The 19,005-nt window shown below is 64.1% G+C and overlaps 5 pseudogenes; all 5 read right to left on the minus strand.

The window, feature by feature from the left end:
- Window positions 1–2,440: 2,440 nt before the first annotated feature.
- On the minus strand, window positions 2,441–2,559 carry LOC142865465 (uncharacterized; annotated as a pseudogene).
- Window positions 2,560–6,023: 3,464 nt separating this feature from the next.
- LOC142865466 (uncharacterized) lies at window positions 6,024–6,142 on the minus strand (annotated as a pseudogene).
- A 3,471-nt stretch (window positions 6,143–9,613) lies between these two features.
- LOC142865467 (uncharacterized) lies at window positions 9,614–9,732 on the minus strand (annotated as a pseudogene).
- A 3,477-nt stretch (window positions 9,733–13,209) lies between these two features.
- LOC142865468 (uncharacterized) lies at window positions 13,210–13,328 on the minus strand (annotated as a pseudogene).
- A 3,457-nt stretch (window positions 13,329–16,785) lies between these two features.
- Window positions 16,786–16,904, minus strand: LOC142865469 (uncharacterized; annotated as a pseudogene).
- Between the last annotated feature and the right edge of the window lie 2,101 nt (window positions 16,905–19,005).

Consider the following 19,005-nt stretch of genomic DNA (forward strand, 5'->3'; position numbering starts at 1 on the left):
GGTGGCGAGCTAGCGAGGTTCAGAAGAGCGAGGACCGCAGTCTGTGCGGAAGACACCTGCGCTCGGGTGTGTGTGGCGGCCCGATTCGCAAGCAGCTCTAGATGTTAAACCAAGGAGAAGCCAGGGAGTTCCCAACGCCCCAGGTGTCCTCAGCCCACGACTGGCTGCTGTGGGAATGCGAAGCCCGGCTCCTTGTCTCAGAGCGGGGTTCCCAGGAGGATCAGGCTGAAGCTGGGACTTGGCCTCAAAGTGTCCCCTCGCATGGCCACCCCCTTCCCCTTCCTGCTCCTCTACTCCTGGTGCCCCTCCATCCAGGGGCCAGACCTTAGAGAGTCACCGCAAGAGAATCCTGGTCCCAAAGGAGCCTTCTGGGGGACCGGTGCTGAGAGAGGTTGTGGGCATGGCCCGCTGGGGCTCTGCCCGACCCAGGGCTGAGAGATGCCACCTCCCAGCTCTGGGTCCCTGCAGGAAGTGTTGGCAAGCACAGGGCCAGTCCCCCAAAGGCCCAGGTGCAGGGAGCCCAGGCCAAGCAGCCTGTGGAAGAAGCCACTTGCCGTGCCACCCCGGGAACAGGACTGCAGGCCCCGGCCCTTCCCACCTCCTCCTCCTCCTCCTCCCCCCCCCCGCACCTCCCCCCCCCGGACATGGCACAGGGCTCAGAGACACCTCAGACTCTTGCTACCCAAGGTGCAAAGGGCATCAGTTGCTCCTCCAAGCCCCCCGCCCAGCAGACCACGTTGTCCAGCCAGCCCCCGGGCCTCCCTGGGGTGCCCAGCACAAAAGTGCAGACACCCACCGGACCCTCAGTCTCAGCTTTCGGATGTTTTTGCCACTCTAAGGACCCGCAGGCCCGCTGGGCCTTCGGGCAGGACAGAGAGCCCCGGGATCCGCCTTGGAGAGCTGCGTGTACGTACGTCCCCATCAGGAGGCGGTCCCCACCTCCGCGGCTCTCCCCTTGGCTCTCCCCTTGGCTCTCCCCTTGCGGGGAGCGGCAGCAGCCTGCAGCCGCAGGGCCTCAGGGAAGACACCAGGCTGGGCCCCCGCGGCACAGCGGGGGCACGTCCCCCGCACTCGACTTAGGGACGGCTGCTGGAGACTGCTGCGGCCACCCTGCTGCCGGGTTTCTGGAGGGCTTCCTGGAAGCAGCGTCCACACCAAGCCCTTGGAAGGCCCAGGCGACGGAGGAGCCGGTCAGGCAGGGGCCGAGGACGGTGAGAGGCCGGGCGGGAAGGAGCATGTCAGGCAGGGGCAGAGGACGGTGACAGGCCGGGCGGGGAGGAGCCGGTCAGGCGGGGGCCCAGGACAGTGACGGGCCTGGCCGGGGAGGAGTGCGTCAGGCAGGGGCAGAGGAGACGGGCTGGGTAAGGGTTAGGGTTACAGTTAGGGCACAATTCACAATCGCAAAGACGTGGAAGCGACCCGAGTGCCCATCCATCCAGGAGTGCATGAATAAAATGTGGCGCGTGGACACCACGGAGTGCCATTCGGCTGTGAGGAGCAGCGGTGAGAGGGCACCTCTCGTGTTCTCCTGGCCAGAGCTGGAACCCGTTCCAGTAAGCCAAGTATCCCAAGAATGGACACACGAGCACCACGTGAGCGCGCTCACCAGCAAATTGGAACGAACGGATGGACACCTAAGTGGACGGAGAGGAATCACCTTCATCGGGTGGGTGTCGGGCGGGTGGGGGGAGGGGAGGGGCATCCACATCCATTAGGCATGGGGTGGGTGCGCACCGACTGGGGGATGGGCGCACTTGAAGCTCTGACCCCAGGGGGGAGGCTTGGAGAGGGCAACGTACCCGACCTTAACACTGGTACCCCCACAATACGCTGGAACAACATGAGAGGTATATGAATGAGAACACAGGGGGGAGGGGGGCACGGGCAATACATGTCACCTGAATACTTGTACTCCCATCATCTGCTTGAAAAGAGAGAGGAAAGAAAATGCAATAATAGAGGTAAGAGACACTTTTTAAAAATAATGAATCCGAAGAGAAAAGTAAAAGGAGGCCTGTGGAGCAGGTCTGGGTGTGACTCCGGATCCCCCAACATCAGGTGCCACCACCAAAGATTCCTGCGTGGAGCCCATAGAACCCCCAAAAGCAACGGGACGAGTTCTGGTCACATACTCCCTCAAAATGACATCCTGGCCTTCTTCTGGAACTCCCTCCCCTCTCAGACTCTCAAGGTTTCCTCCAGCGTGTCGGTTCCCACAGAGCAGACCTTTGGTCTGAGACCTGACAGTCCAGATGCCACGCATGCTGCCGCGTGGCGGCGGTGTCTCGGCTTGGGACAAGAGGAGGCCCCACGGTGCGGGCTGGGGCGCCAGGCACCGCGGCGGGCGCTGAGGGTTGGGGTCACCCCCACACCGGGCCGCCGCCGCGCTCCCAGAAAGGGGACAGAACAAGAGGCAAAAAAAAAAAAAAAAAAAAGAAGCAGCCTGAGGCACCCGGTATTCCCAGGCGGTCTCCCATCCAAGTCCTAACCGGGCCCCACCCTGCTTAGCTTCCGAGACCAGACGAGATCGGGGGCGTTCAGGGTGGTGTGGCCCTAGACGGCGGCGGAGGCCGCCCCTGCCCCACTCAAGAAGCCGAGCCTCTCTGCGCTTTCCCCCCGCCGCCGCCGCCGCCGCCGCCGCCGCCGCCTCCCGCCCCAGGCCCCGCGCCGGGCCGGGCCTGTTGAGTTCGCCGGCCGGGTCCCGCGGGCTCCCAGGGACGGGGGTGATGGGCGGGGCGGGGCGGGGGGCTGTCTCTCTATACACACACACACACACACTCACACTCACTCACACAAGATGCGCCTCCACGGCTGGACTCGCCAAGGTGGAGCCCTCCCAGCCCCCCTCGTCTCCTCGCCCGGCCTCCTTCACCTACCCGCTGCCCACCCCCGGCGCGTCGCCGCCGCTGACGCTGACTGCGCACGCGCGCTCGCGCGGGGCGCTCGCCCTTTGACCCCAGCCAGGGGCCGCCCTCCCCCACAACCCCTTTCAGCTGCGCCCCCCCTCGCCCTGTGGGTGGGCTGCCGCCTATTCCCCCGGGCCAGGGCTGGGGCACAGCCAGTGTATGGGGCGTCTCTCTCTGGGGATGTGTCCCATGGGTGGGGTGGGGTGGCGTGGTTTGTGGGGCGCTGAAGAAATCAGTCCCCTCCATCTCCTACCTCTGGAAAACGCCCAAGCCCGTGGAGAACTGCCGGCACCGCTTCGTGGGGGCCGGGACCCTCCTCTGTGTCCTCCTGTGGCCCAGTCCAAGGGGCCTGGGCCTGGCCGGGGCTGCATTGGACCCCAACCACCCTGGCGTGTGGACTCGCTAAAAATCGGCCATTAGATATTGGATTCCAGCTTCCTTGAGGTCATTTCACTAATGAGTGCACCGGAAAGAGTTTCCTAATCCATCTGTGAGGGTGGCAACTGAAAGAGAATTTTAAAGCTGACAGAATAGGCGAGGGAAGGCATAGGAGATTTCCACACCCAGCAAGGAAGCCTTTCCCGAAATGGAAGAAAGAAACGAGCAAACAGAGACACCGGTAGCCCGCCCGGAAAAGAGTCTGCCCCCGAGAGAAAGTACCCTGACCAGGTTCACCCATGGGTGGGTGGGTGGCGAGCTAGCGAGGTTCAGAAGAGCGAGGACCGCAGTCTGTGCGGAAGACACCTGCGCTCGGGTGTGTGTGGCGGCCCGATTCGCAAGCAGCTCTAGATGTTAAACCAAGGAGAAGCCAGGGAGTTCCCAACGCCCCAGGTGTCCTCAGCCCACGACTGGCTGCTGTGGGAATGCGAAGCCCGGCTCCTTGTCTCAGAGCGGGGTTCCCAGGAGGATCAGGCTGAAGCTGGGACTTGGCCTCAAAGTGTCCCCTCGCATGGCCACCCCCTTCCCCTTCCTGCTCCTCTACTCCTGGTGCCCCTCCATCCAGGGGCCAGACCTTAGAGAGTCACCGCAAGAGAATCCTGGTCCCAAAGGAGCCTTCTGGGGGACCGGTGCTGAGAGAGGTTGTGGGCATGGCCCGCTGGGGCTCTGCCCGACCCAGGGCTGAGAGATGCCACCTCCCAGCTCTGGGTCCCTGCAGGAAGTGTTGGCAAGCACAGGGCCAGTCCCCCAAAGGCCCAGGTGCAGGGAGCCCAGGCCAAGCAGCCTGTGGAAGAAGCCACTTGCCGTGCCACCCCGGGAACAGGACTGCAGGCCCCGGCCCTTCCCACCTCCTCCTCCTCCTCCTCCCCCCCCCCGCACCTCCCCCCCCCGGACATGGCACAGGGCTCAGAGACACCTCAGACTCTTGCTACCCAAGGTGCAAAGGGCATCAGTTGCTCCTCCAAGCCCCCCGCCCAGCAGACCACGTTGTCCAGCCAGCCCCCGGGCCTCCCTGGGGTGCCCAGCACAAAAGTGCAGACACCCACCGGACCCTCAGTCTCAGCTTTCGGATGTTTTTGCCACTCTAAGGACCCGCAGGCCCGCTGGGCCTTCGGGCAGGACAGAGAGCCCCGGGATCCGCCTTGGAGAGCTGCGTGTACGTACGTCCCCATCAGGAGGCGGTCCCCACCTCCGCGGCTCTCCCCTTGGCTCTCCCCTTGCGGGGAGCGGCAGCAGCCTGCAGCCGCAGGGCCTCAGGGAAGACACCAGGCTGGGCCCCCGCGGCACAGCGGGGGCACGTCCCCCGCACTCGACTTAGGGACGGCTGCTGGAGACTGCTGCGGCCACCCTGCTGCCGGGTTTCTGGAGGGCTTCCTGGAAGCAGCGTCCACACCAAGCCCTTGGAAGGCCCAGGCGACGGAGGAGCCGGTCAGGCAGGGGCCGAGGACGGTGAGAGGCCGGGCGGGAAGGAGCATGTCAGGCAGGGGCAGAGGACGGTGACAGGCCGGGCGGGGAGGAGCCGGTCAGGCGGGGGCCCAGGACAGTGACGGGCCTGGCCGGGGAGGAGTGCGTCAGGCAGGGGCAGAGGAGACGGGCTGGGTAAGGGTTAGGGTTACAGTTAGGGCACAATTCACAATCGCAAAGACGTGGAAGCGACCCGAGTGCCCATCCATCCAGGAGTGCATGAATAAAATGTGGCGCGTGGACACCACGGAGTGCCATTCGGCTGTGAGGAGCAGCGGTGAGAGGGCACCTCTCGTGTTCTCCTGGCCAGAGCTGGAACCCGTTCCAGTAAGCCAAGTATCCCAAGAATGGACACACGAGCACCACGTGAGCGCGCTCACCAGCAAATTGGAACGAACGGATGGACACCTAAGTGGACGGAGAGGAATCACCTTCATCGGGTGGGTGTCGGGCGGGTGGGGGGAGGGGAGGGGCATCCACATCCATTAGGCATGGGGTGGGTGCGCACCGACTGGGGGATGGGCGCACTTGAAGCTCTGACCCCAGGGGGGAGGCTTGGAGAGGGCAACGTACCCGACCTTAACACTGGTACCCCCACAATACGCTGGAACAACATGAGAGGTATATGAATGAGAACACAGGGGGGAGGGGGGCACGGGCAATACATGTCACCTGAATACTTGTACTCCCATCATCTGCTTGAAAAGAGAGAGGAAAGAAAATGCAATAATAGAGGTAAGAGACACTTTTTAAAAATAATGAATCCGAAGAGAAAAGTAAAAGGAGGCCTGTGGAGCAGGTCTGGGTGTGACTCCGGATCCCCCAACATCAGGTGCCACCACCAAAGATTCCTGCGTGGAGCCCATAGAACCCCCAAAAGCAACGGGACGAGTTCTGGTCACATACTCCCTCAAAATGACATCCTGGCCTTCTTCTGGAACTCCCTCCCCTCTCAGACTCTCAAGGTTTCCTCCAGCGTGTCGGTTCCCACAGAGCAGACCTTTGGTCTGAGACCTGACAGTCCAGATGCCACGCATGCTGCCGCGTGGCGGCGGTGTCTCGGCTTGGGACAAGAGGAGGCCCCACGGTGCGGGCTGGGGCGCCAGGCACCGCGGCGGGCGCTGAGGGTTGGGGTCACCCCCACACCGGGCCGCCGCCGCGCTCCCAGAAAGGGGACAGAACAAGAGGCAAAAAAAAAAAAAAAAAAAAAGAAGCAGCCTGAGGCACCCGGTATTCCCAGGCGGTCTCCCATCCAAGTCCTAACCGGGCCCCACCCTGCTTAGCTTCCGAGACCAGACGAGATCGGGGGCGTTCAGGGTGGTGTGGCCCTAGACGGCGGCGGAGGCCGCCCCTGCCCCACTCAAGAAGCCGAGCCTCTCTGCGCTTTCCCCCCGCCGCCGCCGCCGCCGCCGCCGCCGCCGCCGCCGCCTCCCGCCCCAGGCCCCGCGCCGGGCCGGGCCTGTTGAGTTCGCCGGCCGGGTCCCGCGGGCTCCCAGGGACGGGGGTGATGGGCGGGGCGGGGCGGGGGGCTGTCTCTCTATACACACACACACACACACTCACACTCACTCACACAAGATGCGCCTCCACGGCTGGACTCGCCAAGGTGGAGCCCTCCCAGCCCCCCTCGTCTCCTCGCCCGGCCTCCTTCACCTACCCGCTGCCCACCCCCGGCGCGTCGCCGCCGCTGACGCTGACTGCGCACGCGCGCTCGCGCGGGGCGCTCGCCCTTTGACCCCAGCCAGGGGCCGCCCTCCCCCACAACCCCTTTCAGCTGCGCCCCCCCTCGCCCTGTGGGTGGGCTGCCGCCTATTCCCCCGGGCCAGGGCTGGGGCACAGCCAGTGTATGGGGCGTCTCTCTCTGGGGATGTGTCCCATGGGTGGGGTGGGGTGGCGTGGTTTGTGGGGCGCTGAAGAAATCAGTCCCCTCCATCTCCTACCTCTGGAAAACGCCCAAGCCCGTGGAGAACTGCCGGCACCGCTTCGTGGGGGCCGGGACCCTCCTCTGTGTCCTCCTGTGGCCCAGTCCAAGGGGCCTGGGCCTGGCCGGGGCTGCATTGGACCCCAACCACCCTGGCGTGTGGACTCGCTAAAAATCGGCCATTAGATATTGGATTCCAGCTTCCTTGAGGTCATTTCACTAATGAGTGCACCGGAAAGAGTTTCCTAATCCATCTGTGAGGGTGGCAACTGAAAGAGAATTTTAAAGCTGACAGAATAGGCGAGGGAAGGCATAGGAGATTTCCACACCCAGCAAGGAAGCCTTTCCCGAAATGGAAGAAAGAAACGAGCAAACAGAGACACCGGTAGCCCGCCCGGAAAAGAGTCTGCCCCCGAGAGAAAGTACCCTGACCAGGTTCACCCATGGGTGGGTGGGTGGCGAGCTAGCGAGGTTCAGAAGAGCGAGGACCGCAGTCTGTGCGGAAGACACCTGCGCTCGGGTGTGTGTGGCGGCCCGATTCGCAAGCAGCTCTAGATGTTAAACCAAGGAGAAGCCAGGGAGTTCCCAACGCCCCAGGTGTCCTCAGCCCACGACTGGCTGCTGTGGGAATGCGAAGCCCGGCTCCTTGTCTCAGAGCGGGGTTCCCAGGAGGATCAGGCTGAAGCTGGGACTTGGCCTCAAAGTGTCCCCTCGCATGGCCACCCCCTTCCCCTTCCTGCTCCTCTACTCCTGGTGCCCCTCCATCCAGGGGCCAGACCTTAGAGAGTCACCGCAAGAGAATCCTGGTCCCCAAGGAGCCTTCTGGGGGACCGGTGCTGAGAGAGGTTGTGGGCATGGCCCGCTGGGGCTCTGCCCGACCCAGGGCTGAGAGATGCCACCTCCCAGCTCTGGGTCCCTGCAGGAAGTGTTGGCAAGCACAGGGCCAGTCCCCCAAAGGCCCAGGTGCAGGGAGCCCAGGCCAAGCAGCCTGTGGAAGAAGCCACTTGCCGTGCCACCCCGGGAACAGGACTGCAGGCCCCGGCCCTTCCCACCTCCTCCTCCTCCTCCTCCCCCCCCCCCGCACCTCCCCCCCCCGGACATGGCACAGGGCTCAGAGACACCTCAGACTCTTGCTACCCAAGGTGCAAAGGGCATCAGTTGCTCCTCCAAGCCCCCCGCCCAGCAGACCACGTTGTCCAGCCAGCCCCCGGGCCTCCCTGGGGTGCCCAGCACAAAAGTGCAGACACCCACCGGACCCTCAGTCTCAGCTTTCGGATGTTTTTGCCACTCTAAGGACCCGCAGGCCCGCTGGGCCTTCGGGCAGGACAGAGAGCCCCGGGATCCGCCTTGGAGAGCTGCGTGTACGTACGTCCCCATCAGGAGGCGGTCCCCACCTCCGCGGCTCTCCCCTTGGCTCTCCCCTTGCGGGGAGCGGCAGCAGCCTGCAGCCGCAGGGCCTCAGGGAAGACACCAGGCTGGGCCCCCGCGGCACAGCGGGGGCACGTCCCCCGCACTCGACTTAGGGACGGCTGCTGGAGACTGCTGCGGCCACCCTGCTGCCGGGTTTCTGGAGGGCTTCCTGGAAGCAGCGTCCACACCAAGCCCTTGGAAGGCCCAGGCGACGGAGGAGCCGGTCAGGCAGGGGCCGAGGACGGTGAGAGGCCGGGCGGGAAGGAGCATGTCAGGCAGGGGCAGAGGACGGTGACAGGCCGGGCGGGGAGGAGCCGGTCAGGCGGGGGCCCAGGACAGTGACGGGCCTGGCCGGGGAGGAGTGCGTCAGGCAGGGGCAGAGGAGACGGGCTGGGTAAGGGTTAGGGTTACAGTTAGGGCACAATTCACAATCGCAAAGACGTGGAAGCGACCCGAGTGCCCATCCATCCAGGAGTGCATGAATAAAATGTGGCGCGTGGACACCACGGAGTGCCATTCGGCTGTGAGGAGCAGCGGTGAGAGGGCACCTCTCGTGTTCTCCTGGCCAGAGCTGGAACCCGTTCCAGTAAGCCAAGTATCCCAAGAATGGACACACGAGCACCACGTGAGCGCGCTCACCAGCAAATTGGAACGAACGGATGGACACCTAAGTGGACGGAGAGGAATCACCTTCATCGGGTGGGTGTCGGGCGGGTGGGGGGAGGGGAGGGGCATCCACATCCATTAGGCATGGGGTGGGTGCGCACCGACTGGGGGATGGGCGCACTTGAAGCTCTGACCCCAGGGGGGAGGCTTGGAGAGGGCAACGTACCCGACCTTAACACTGGTACCCCCACAATACGCTGGAACAACATGAGAGGTATATGAATGAGAACACAGGGGGGAGGGGGGCACGGGCAATACATGTCACCTGAATACTTGTACTCCCATCATCTGCTTGAAAAGAGAGAGGAAAGAAAATGCAATAATAGAGGTAAGAGACACTTTTTAAAAATAATGAATCCGAAGAGAAAAGTAAAAGGAGGCCTGTGGAGCAGGTCTGGGTGTGACTCCGGATCCCCCAACATCAGGTGCCACCACCAAAGATTCCTGCGTGGAGCCCATAGAACCCCCAAAAGCAACGGGACGAGTTCTGGTCACATACTCCCTCAAAATGACATCCTGGCCTTCTTCTGGAACTCCCTCCCCTCTCAGACTCTCAAGGTTTCCTCCAGCGTGTCGGTTCCCACAGAGCAGACCTTTGGTCTGAGACCTGACAGTCCAGATGCCACGCATGCTGCCGCGTGGCGGCGGTGTCTCGGCTTGGGACAAGAGGAGGCCCCACGGTGCGGGCTGGGGCGCCAGGCACCGCGGCGGGCGCTGAGGGTTGGGGTCACCCCCACACCGGGCCGCCGCCGCGCTCCCAGAAAGGGGACAGAACAAGAGGCAAAAAAAAAAAAAAAAAAAAAGAAGCAGCCTGAGGCACCCGGTATTCCCAGGCGGTCTCCCATCCAAGTCCTAACCGGGCCCCACCCTGCTTAGCTTCCGAGACCAGACGAGATCGGGGGCGTTCAGGGTGGTGTGGCCCTAGACGGCGGCGGAGGCCGCCCCTGCCCCACTCAAGAAGCCGAGCCTCTCTGCGCTTTCCCCCCGCCGCCGCCGCCGCCGCCGCCGCCGCCGCCGCCGCCGCCGCCTCCCGCCCCAGGCCCCGCGCCGGGCCGGGCCTGTTGAGTTCGCCGGCCGGGTCCCGCGGGCTCCCAGGGACGGGGGTGATGGGCGGGGCGGGGCGGGGGGCTGTCTCTCTATACACACACACACACACACTCACACTCACTCACACAAGATGCGCCTCCACGGCTGGACTCGCCAAGGTGGAGCCCTCCCAGCCCCCCTCGTCTCCTCGCCCGGCCTCCTTCACCTACCCGCTGCCCACCCCCGGCGCGTCGCCGCCGCTGACGCTGACTGCGCACGCGCGCTCGCGCGGGGCGCTCGCCCTTTGACCCCAGCCAGGGGCCGCCCTCCCCCACAACCCCTTTCAGCTGCGCCCCCCCTCGCCCTGTGGGTGGGCTGCCGCCTATTCCCCCGGGCCAGGGCTGGGGCACAGCCAGTGTATGGGGCGTCTCTCTCTGGGGATGTGTCCCATGGGTGGGGTGGGGTGGCGTGGTTTGTGGGGCGCTGAAGAAATCAGTCCCCTCCATCTCCTACCTCTGGAAAACGCCCAAGCCCGTGGAGAACTGCCGGCACCGCTTCGTGGGGGCCGGGACCCTCCTCTGTGTCCTCCTGTGGCCCAGTCCAAGGGGCCTGGGCCTGGCCGGGGCTGCATTGGACCCCAACCACCCTGGCGTGTGGACTCGCTAAAAATCGGCCATTAGATATTGGATTCCAGCTTCCTTGAGGTCATTTCACTAATGAGTGCACCGGAAAGAGTTTCCTAATCCATCTGTGAGGGTGGCAACTGAAAGAGAATTTTAAAGCTGACAGAATAGGCGAGGGAAGGCATAGGAGATTTCCACACCCAGCAAGGAAGCCTTTCCCGAAATGGAAGAAAGAAACGAGCAAACAGAGACACCGGTAGCCCGCCCGGAAAAGAGTCTGCCCCCGAGAGAAAGTACCCTGACCAGGTTCACCCATGGGTGGGTGGGTGGCGAGCTAGCGAGGTTCAGAAGAGCGAGGACCGCAGTCTGTGCGGAAGACACCTGCGCTCGGGTGTGTGTGGCGGCCCGATTCGCAAGCAGCTCTAGATGTTAAACCAAGGAGAAGCCAGGGAGTTCCCAACGCCCCAGGTGTCCTCAGCCCACGACTGGCTGCTGTGGGAATGCGAAGCCCGGCTCCTTGTCTCAGAGCGGGGTTCCCAGGAGGATCAGGCTGAAGCTGGGACTTGGCCTCAAAGTGTCCCCTCGCATGGCCACCCCCTTCCCCTTCCTGCTCCTCTACTCCTGGTGCCCCTCCATCCAGGGGCCAGACCTTAGAGAGTCACCGCAAGAGAATCCTGGTCCCAAAGGAGCCTTCTGGGGGACCGGTGCTGAGAGAGGTTGTGGGCATGGCCCGCTGGGGCTCTGCCCGACCCAGGGCTGAGAGATGCCACCTCCCAGCTCTGGGTCCCTGCAGGAAGTGTTGGCAAGCACAGGGCCAGTCCCCCAAAGGCCCAGGTGCAGGGAGCCCAGGCCAAGCAGCCTGTGGAAGAAGCCACTTGCCGTGCCACCCCGGGAACAGGACTGCAGGCCCCGGCCCTTCCCACCTCCTCCTCCTCCTCCTCCCCCCCCCCCGCACCTCCCCCCCCCGGACATGGCACAGGGCTCAGAGACACCTCAGACTCTTGCTACCCAAGGTGCAAAGGGCATCAGTTGCTCCTCCAAGCCCCCCGCCCAGCAGACCACGTTGTCCAGCCAGCCCCCGGGCCTCCCTGGGGTGCCCAGCACAAAAGTGCAGACACCCACCGGACCCTCAGTCTCAGCTTTCGGATGTTTTTGCCACTCTAAGGACCCGCAGGCCCGCTGGGCCTTCGGGCAGGACAGAGAGCCCCGGGATCCGCCTTGGAGAGCTGCGTGTACGTACGTCCCCATCAGGAGGCGGTCCCCACCTCCGCGGCTCTCCCCTTGGCTCTCCCCTTGCGGGGAGCGGCAGCAGCCTGCAGCCGCAGGGCCTCAGGGAAGACACCAGGCTGGGCCCCCGCGGCACAGCGGGGGCACGTCCCCCGCACTCGACTTAGGGACGGCTGCTGGAGACTGCTGCGGCCACCCTGCTGCCGGGTTTCTGGAGGGCTTCCTGGAAGCAGCGTCCACACCAAGCCCTTGGAAGGCCCAGGCGACGGAGGAGCCGGTCAGGCAGGGGCCGAGGACGGTGAGAGGCCGGGCGGGAAGGAGCATGTCAGGCAGGGGCAGAGGACGGTGACAGGCCGGGCGGGGAGGAGCCGGTCAGGCGGGGGCCCAGGACAGTGACGGGCCTGGCCGGGGAGGAGTGCGTCAGGCAGGGGCAGAGGAGACGGGCTGGGTAAGGGTTAGGGTTACAGTTAGGGCACAATTCACAATCGCAAAGACGTGGAAGCGACCCGAGTGCCCATCCATCCAGGAGTGCATGAATAAAATGTGGCGCGTGGACACCACGGAGTGCCATTCGGCTGTGAGGAGCAGCGGTGAGAGGGCACCTCTCGTGTTCTCCTGGCCAGAGCTGGAACCCGTTCCAGTAAGCCAAGTATCCCAAGAATGGACACACGAGCACCACGTGAGCGCGCTCACCAGCAAATTGGAACGAACGGATGGACACCTAAGTGGACGGAGAGGAATCACCTTCATCGGGTGGGTGTCGGGCGGGTGGGGGGAGGGGAGGGGCATCCACATCCATTAGGCATGGGGTGGGTGCGCACCGACTGGGGGATGGGCGCACTTGAAGCTCTGACCCCAGGGGGGAGGCTTGGAGAGGGCAACGTACCCGACCTTAACACTGGTACCCCCACAATACGCTGGAACAACATGAGAGGTATATGAATGAGAACACAGGGGGGAGGGGGGCACGGGCAATACATGTCACCTGAATACTTGTACTCCCATCATCTGCTTGAAAAGAGAGAGGAAAGAAAATGCAATAATAGAGGTAAGAGACACTTTTTAAAAATAATGAATCCGAAGAGAAAAGTAAAAGGAGGCCTGTGGAGCAGGTCTGGGTGTGACTCCGGATCCCCCAACATCAGGTGCCACCACCAAAGATTCCTGCGTGGAGCCCATAGAACCCCCAAAAGCAACGGGACGAGTTCTGGTCACATACTCCCTCAAAATGACATCCTGGCCTTCTTCTGGAACTCCCTCCCCTCTCAGACTCTCAAGGTTTCCTCCAGCGTGTCGGTTCCCACAGAGCAGACCTTTGGTCTGAGACCTGACAGTCCAGATGCCACGCATGCTGCCGCGTGGCGGCGGTGTCTCGGCTTGGGACAAGAGGAGGCCCCACGGTGCGGGCTGGGGCGCCAGGCACCGCGGCGGGCGCTGAGGGTTGGGGTCACCCCCACACCGGGCCGCCGCCGCGCTCCCAGAAAGGGGACAGAACAAGAGGCAAAAAAAAAAAAAAAAAAAAAGAAGCAGCCTGAGGCACCCGGTATTCCCAGGCGGTCTCCCATCCAAGTCCTAACCGGGCCCCACCCTGCTTAGCTTCCGAGACCAGACGAGATCGGGGGCGTTCAGGGTGGTGTGGCCCTAGACGGCGGCGGAGGCCGCCCCTGCCCCACTCAAGAAGCCGAGCCTCTCTGCGCTTTCCCCCCGCCGCCGCCGCCGCCGCCGCCTCCCGCCCCAGGCCCCGCGCCGGGCCGGGCCTGTTGAGTTCGCCGGCCGGGTCCCGCGGGCTCCCAGGGACGGGGGTGATGGGCGGGGCGGGGCGGGGGGCTGTCTCTCTATACACACACACACACACACTCACACTCACTCACACAAGATGCGCCTCCACGGCTGGACTCGCCAAGGTGGAGCCCTCCCAGCCCCCCTCGTCTCCTCGCCCGGCCTCCTTCACCTACCCGCTGCCCACCCCCGGCGCGTCGCCGCCGCTGACGCTGACTGCGCACGCGCGCTCGCGCGGGGCGCTCGCCCTTTGACCCCAGCCAGGGGCCGCCCTCCCCCACAACCCCTTTCAGCTGCGCCCCCCCTCGCCCTGTGGGTGGGCTGCCGCCTATTCCCCCGGGCCAGGGCTGGGGCACAGCCAGTGTATGGGGCGTCTCTCTCTGGGGATGTGTCCCATGGGTGGGGTGGGGTGGCGTGGTTTGTGGGGCGCTGAAGAAATCAGTCCCCTCCATCTCCTACCTCTGGAAAACGCCCAAGCCCGTGGAGAACTGCCGGCACCGCTTCGTGGGGGCCGGGACCCTCCTCTGTGTCCTCCTGTGGCCCAGTCCAAGGGGCCTGGGCCTGGCCGGGGCTGCATTGGACCCCAACCACCCTGGCGTGTGGACTCGCTAAAAATCGGCCATTAGATATTGGATTCCAGCTTCCTTGAGGTCATTTCACTAATGAGTGCACCGGAAAGAGTTTCCTAATCCATCTGTGAGGGTGGCAACTGAAAGAGAATTTTAAAGCTGACAGAATAGGCGAGGGAAGGCATAGGAGATTTCCACACCCAGCAAGGAAGCCTTTCCCGAAATGGAAGAAAGAAACGAGCAAACAGAGACACCGGTAGCCCGCCCGGAAAAGAGTCTGCCCCCGAGAGAAAGTACCCTGACCAGGTTCACCCATGGGTAGGTGGGTGGCGAGCTAGCGAGGTTCAGAAGAGCGAGGACCGCAGTCTGTGCGGAAGACACCTGCGCTCGGGTGTGTGTGGCGGCCCGATTCGCAAGCAGCTCTAGATGTTAAACCAAGGAGAAGCCAGGGAGTTCCCAACGCCCCAGGTGTCCTCAGCCCACGACTGGCTGCTGTGGGAATGCGAAGCCCGGCTCCTTGTCTCAGAGCGGGGTTCCCAGGAGGATCAGGCTGAAGCTGGGACTTGGCCTCAAAGTGTCCCCTCGCATGGCCACCCCCTTCCCCTTCCTGCTCCTCTACTCCTGGTGCCCCTCCATCCAGGGGCCAGACCTTAGAGAGTCACCGCAAGAGAATCCTGGTCCCCAAGGAGCCTTCTGGGGGACCGGTGCTGAGAGAGGTTGTGGGCATGGCCCGCTGGGGCTCTGCCCGACCCAGGGCTGAGAGATGCCACCTCCCAGCTCTGGGTCCCTGCAGGAAGTGTTGGCAAGCACAGGGCCAGTCCCCCAAAGGCCCAGGTGCAGGGAGCCCAGGCCAAGCAGCCTGTGGAAGAAGCCACTTGCCGTGCCACCCCGGGAACAGGACTGCAGGCCCCGGCCCTTCCCACCTCCTCCTCCTCCTCCTCCCCCCCCCCCCGCACCTCCCCCCCCCGGACATGGCACAGGGCTCAGAGACACCTCAGACTCTTGCTACCCAAGGTGCAAAGGGCATCAGTTGCTCCTCCAAGCCCCCCGCCCAGCAGACCACGTTGTCCAGCCAGCCCCCGGGCCTCCCTGGGGTGCCCAGCACAAAAGTGCAGACACCCACCGGACCCTCAGTCTCAGCTTTCGGATGTTTTTGCCACTCTAAGGACCCGCAGGCCCGCTGGGCCTTCGGGCAGGACAGAGAGCCCCGGGATCCGCCTTGGAGAGCTGCGTGTACGTACGTCCCCATCAGGAGGCGGTCCCCACCTCCGCGGCTCTCCCCTTGGCTCTCCCCTTGCGGGGAGCGGCAGCAGCCTGCAGCCGCAGGGCCTCAGGGAAGACACCAGGCTGGGCCCCCGCGGCACAGCGGGGGCACGTCCCCCGCACTCGACTTAGGGACGGCTGCTGGAGACTGCTGCGGCCACCCTGCTGCCGGGTTTCTGGAGGGCTTCCTGGAAGCAGCGTCCACACCAAGCCCTTGGAAGGCCCAGGCGACGGAGGAGCCGGTCAGGCAGGGGCCGAGGACGGTGAGAGGCCGGGCGGGAAGGAGCATGTCAGGCAGGGGCAGAGGACGGTGACAGGCCGGGCGGGGAGGAGCCGGTCAGGCGGGGGCCCAGGACAGTGACGGGCCTGGCCGGGGAGGAGTGCGTCAGGCAGGGGCAGAGGAGACGGGCTGGGTAAGGGTTAGGGTTACAGTTAGGGCACAATTCACAATCGCAAAGACGTGGAAGCGACCCGAGTGCCCATCCATCCAGGAGTGCATGAATAAAATGTGGCGCGTGGACACCACGGAGTGCCATTCGGCTGTGAGGAGCAGCGGTGAGAGGGCACCTCTCGTGTTCTCCTGGCCAGAGCTGGAACCCGTTCCAGTAAGCCAAGTATCCCAAGAATGGACACACGAGCACCACGTGAGCGCGCTCACCAGCAAATTGGAACGAACGGATGGACACCTAAGTGGACGGAGAGGAATCACCTTCATCGGGTGGGTGTCGGGCGGGTGGGGGGAGGGGAGGGGCATCCACATCCATTAGGCATGGGGTGGGTGCGCACCGACTGGGGGATGGGCGCACTTGAAGCTCTGACCCCAGGGGGGAGGCTTGGAGAGGGCAACGTACCCGACCTTAACACTGGTACCCCCACAATACGCTGGAACAACATGAGAGGTATATGAATGAGAACACAGGGGGGAGGGGGGCACGGGCAATACATGTCACCTGAATACTTGTACTCCCATCATCTGCTTGAAAAGAGAGAGGAAAGAAAATGCAATAATAGAGGTAAGAGACACTTTTTAAAAATAATGAATCCGAAGAGAAAAGTAAAAGGAGGCCTGTGGAGCAGGTCTGGGTGTGACTCCGGATCCCCCAACATCAGGTGCCACCACCAAAGATTCCTGCGTGGAGCCCATAGAACCCCCAAAAGCAACGGGACGAGTTCTGGTCACATACTCCCTCAAAATGACATCCTGGCCTTCTTCTGGAACTCCCTCCCCTCTCAGACTCTCAAGGTTTCCTCCAGCGTGTCGGTTCCCACAGAGCAGACCTTTGGTCTGAGACCTGACAGTCCAGATGCCACGCATGCTGCCGCGTGGCGGCGGTGTCTCGGCTTGGGACAAGAGGAGGCCCCACGGTGCGGGCTGGGGCGCCAGGCACCGCGGCGGGCGCTGAGGGTTGGGGTCACCCCCACACCGGGCCGCCGCCGCGCTCCCAGAAAGGGGACAGAACAAGAGGCAAAAAAAAAAAAAAAAAAAAAGAAGCAGCCTGAGGCACCCGGTATTCCCAGGCGGTCTCCCATCCAAGTCCTAACCGGGCCCCACCCTGCTTAGCTTCCGAGACCAGACGAGATCGGGGGCGTTCAGGGTGGTGTGGCCCTAGACGGCGGCGGAGGCCGCCCCTGCCCCACTCAAGAAGCCGAGCCTCTCTGCGCTTTCCCCCCGCCGCCGCCGCCGCCGCCGCCGCCGCCGCCGCCGCCTCCCGCCCCAGGCCCCGCGCCGGGCCGGGCCTGTTGAGTTCGCCGGCCGGGTCCCGCGGGCTCCCAGGGACGGGGGTGATGGGCGGGGCGGGGCGGGGGGCTGTCTCTCTATACACACACACACACACACTCACACTCACTCACACAAGATGCGCCTCCACGGCTGGACTCGCCAAGGTGGAGCCCTCCCAGCCCCCCTCGTCTCCTCGCCCGGCCTCCTTCACCTACCCGCTGCCCACCCCCGGCGCGTCGCCGCCGCTGACGCTGACTGCGCACGCGCGCTCGCGCGGGGCGCTCGCCCTTTGACCCCAGCCAGGGGCCGCCCTCCCCCACAACCCCTTTCAGCTGCGCCCCCCCTCGCCCTGTGGGTGGGCTGCCGCCTATTCCCCCGGGCCAGGGCTGGGGCACAGCCAGTGTATGGGGCGTCTCTCTCTGGGGATGTGTCCCATGGGTGGGGTGGGGTGGCGTGGTTTGTGGGGCGCTGAAGAAATCAGTCCCCTCCATCTCCTACCTCTGGAAAACGCCCAAGCCCGTGGAGAACTGCCGGCACCGCTTCGTGGGGGCCGGGACCCTCCTCTGTGTCCTCCTGTGGCCCAGTCCAAGGGGCCTGGGCCTGGCCGGGGCTGCATTGGACCCCAACCACCCTGGCGTGTGGACTCGCTAAAAATCGGCCATTAGATATTGGATTCCAGCTTCCTTGAGGTCATTTCACTAATGAGTGCACCGGAAAGAGTTTCCTAATCCATCTGTGAGGGTGGCAACTGAAAGAGAATTTTAAAGCTGACAGAATAGGCGAGGGAAGGCATAGGAGATTTCCACACCCAGCAAGGAAGCCTTTCCCGAAATGGAAGAAAGAAACGAGCAAACAGAGACACCGGTAGCCCGCCCGGAAAAGAGTCTGCCCCCGAGAGAAAGTACCCTGACCAGGTTCACCCATGGGTGGGTGGGTGGCGAGCTAGCGAGGTTCAGAAGAGCGAGGACCGCAGTCTGTGCGGAAGACACCTGCGCTCGGGTGTGTGTGGCGGCCCGATTCGCAAGCAGCTCTAGATGTTAAACCAAGGAGAAGCCAGGGAGTTCCCAACGCCCCAGGTGTCCTCAGCCCACGACTGGCTGCTGTGGGAATGCGAAGCCCGGCTCCTTGTCTCAGAGCGGGGTTCCCAGGAGGATCAGGCTGAAGCTGGGACTTGGCCTCAAAGTGTCCCCTCGCATGGCCACCCCCTTCCCCTTCCTGCTCCTCTACTCCTGGTGCCCCTCCATCCAGGGGCCAGACCTTAGAGAGTCACCGCAAGAGAATCCTGGTCCCAAAGGAGCCTTCTGGGGGACCGGTGCTGAGAGAGGTTGTGGGCATGGCCCGCTGGGGCTCTGCCCGACCCAGGGCTGAGAGATGCCACCTCCCAGCTCTGGGTCCCTGCAGGAAGTGTTGGCAAGCACAGGGCCAGTCCCCCAAAGGCCCAGGTGCAGGGAGCCCAGGCCAAGCAGCCTGTGGAAGAAGCCACTTGCCGTGCCACCCCGGGAACAGGACTGCAGGCCCCGGCCCTTCCCACCTCCTCCTCCTCCTCCTCCCCCCCCCCGCACCTCCCCCCCCCCGGACATGGCACAGGGCTCAGAGACACCTCAGACTCTTGCTACCCAAGGTGCAAAGGGCATCAGTTGCTCCTCCAAGCCCCCCGCCCAGCAGACCACGTTGTCCAGCCAGCCCCCGGGCCTCCCTGGGGTGCCCAGCACAAAAGTGCAGACACCCACCGGACCCTCAGTCTCAGCTTTCGGATGTTTTTGCCACTCTAAGGACCCGCAGGCCCGCTGGGCCTTCGGGCAGGACAGAGAGCCCCGGGATCCGCCTTGGAGAGCTGCGTGTACGTACGTCCCCATCAGGAGGCGGTCCCCACCTCCGCGGCTCTCCCCTTGGCTCTCCCCTTGCGGGGAGCGGCAGCAGCCTGCAGCCGCAGGGCCTCAGGGAAGACACCAGGCTGGGCCCCCGCGGCACAGCGGGGGCACGTCCCCCGCAC

The sequence above is a fragment of the Microcebus murinus genome, chromosome 28 (assembly GCF_040939455.1).
Source record: "Microcebus murinus isolate Inina chromosome 28, M.murinus_Inina_mat1.0, whole genome shotgun sequence".
NCBI lineage: Eukaryota > Metazoa > Chordata > Mammalia > Primates > Cheirogaleidae > Microcebus > Microcebus murinus.